Genomic DNA, 1949 nt, shown 5'->3' on the forward strand with positions numbered 1-1949 from the left:
TGTTTGTCTGTACGCACGATAACTCGAGAACGAATTGAGCTAGCGACCTGAAATTTTCAGGGTCGTTTTGTGACATAAAAAGACAGATCAAGTTCGGAGAAGAGCATTCTAGCTCAAAAATTGGATTTAAAAAAAATCAAAAACCACAGGTCCCACAAGTGATGTTTTTAAAAATATTTTTTTTACAGTTTCCTAAAGGGTAACGCATCAATCATCAATGTAGAGCACTTTGGGCGAAAATTTCGTCCGTTTGGCTCTATCTTAAACCATTTAGGCGCCACAGGGAGTTTTTGACGAAAACCAGCGAAACATGTACAACCCTTCATGTTTATTCGAAGTGACGGGAAGTTGTTGACGGGCCGGAGGCCCGTATCATTGGGCACATTTTGGCGCTACCCGACTCGGGTGTCAGCGCCGCATGCCTAGGTAGATGTATGCCAGGCGCGTCGCAGCGCAACAGTGTTTCGTGAGATATCGCGAAGCCTGTTACGTGAGACGTGGTCTAGCGTACATCTACCTAGTAATACTATCAGTGACTTGAATGTTGGGCCGCAGGACCGACAAATGCCGCCTGGAGGCCAAGCAGGCCCCACCACCGCCGAACGGAGTTGCGGGCGGAGCGAAGTACGTACCAATAGCTGGGACGATCGGGACCGGAGCTCGGGCGCGTGCGTAGAGCGCGGCAGGTGGTGTACTGGGTAATAGTGTGTACCGAATGACGGAGGAAGAAGAAGAGCGGGTAGAACATAAACGTTACAGATTAGTCGAGAGCTTTCCGCCTCTACGTCACGCTGCTAGAGGGGGTAGGCGCTCGGCCAATCAGGAACCTAAGTTCTACCCGCTCTTCTTCCTCCTCGGTTAGTCAAAACACACTATTAGTAATGGCGTCGCCCAAACTGGGACATCCCCTGGTATGCCCGGAGGGGCCGAGTGTCCCCACTGTATCTCTTTACACGGCGTTGTGTCAACTGTAGGGATGGCCTGGGCGCATCGCTCGGGCGCGTGGCCAACTGCTGGTAAAGCCTGTCTGGACGATTCCGAGAGGCCCGAGGTGCCCGGAGTGCCGACTGCGGGCACGGGAGTGCTGGGTTGCCTACCCCGCCGGCGTGTGCGTATGCGTCCTCGGCTTGCAAGTGAACTTGAGCCCACTCTACTGGTCGTGATGATAGCGAAGAACCAGTAGTGTGGCTCAACCACGTTAATTTTTCGGGCATGACGTTTACGAGAAATAATGTTGTGTAAGGTATCATGTTGTAAAGTGCTTGGGCAATAGTGGATCGGACGAGTTGCGATTTCCATTGTTTTGAAAATAAATGGAGGTATTTAAAAATTAATATGCACATTTAATATCAACCATTCTAATTCTAAATATTAGAGCGACGAGCTCGCTAGGTTAATGGCGAGGCGCAGGTCGGCCTCGCCAGCGAGCTGCGACCAAGCAGCGTTCTCGTTGATGAAGGCGGCCAGCGCCTCGCTGTCCAGGCTGCGGTCCGCGAGGGTCTGCACCTTGACGTGGGGGTCCTTGTCCTGAAACGCGATATCTGGTAAGACGGTGCACGACGATGTTATAAGAGAAAGCAGCATTCGCTGAAACTCACGCTCTGTCCCAGCGACTGCAGCTCATCCTCGCCGGTGCGGACGATTTTCACGTAGCCGGCGAAGGGCCGGGATACGTCAGACTTGTGCGCCGCGACGGCCTCCAGGAGTTCGTCGAGGACCTGAGCTCCCTCCTCAGCTCGAGCCGCCTCGCCGTTCACGAGCCCATCCCGGACACCGTCAGCGGCGTCGCCGCCGAGGCGCTGCTGGGCCCACTGTTGCACCCTGGTGACGTCGCCGTGCACCAGGAAAAGCACACCGCGCTTGCCAGCCGCCTCGAGCTGGCGCTGCACCTCGAGCGCCAGCACCGTGCTCAGGCGCCAGCCCAGCAGGTTGTAGGGCCCGTGAGGCTG

General features: G+C 54.9%; 1 protein-coding gene and 1 long non-coding RNA gene across 2 annotated transcripts in view; both read right to left on the minus strand.

Moving 5' to 3' along the window:
• Window positions 1–1949, minus strand: part of LOC113210549 (fatty acid synthase-like) — a 32828-nt gene that overhangs the window by 14988 nt on the left and 15891 nt on the right. The gene's annotated exons all lie outside the window — the stretch shown is intronic.
• Window positions 1323–1943, minus strand: LOC127749638 (uncharacterized). The gene is made up of 2 exons (XR_008011265.1): window positions 1599–1943; window positions 1323–1527 (listed from the first exon to the last, which is right to left on the minus strand). It is a non-coding gene; the product is annotated as an uncharacterized LOC127749638 (long non-coding RNA).

This window comes from Frankliniella occidentalis, unplaced genomic scaffold (assembly GCF_000697945.3).
Source record: "Frankliniella occidentalis isolate FOCC.00 unplaced genomic scaffold, Focc_3.1 Scaffold73, whole genome shotgun sequence".
Taxonomy (NCBI): domain Eukaryota; kingdom Metazoa; phylum Arthropoda; class Insecta; order Thysanoptera; family Thripidae; genus Frankliniella; species Frankliniella occidentalis.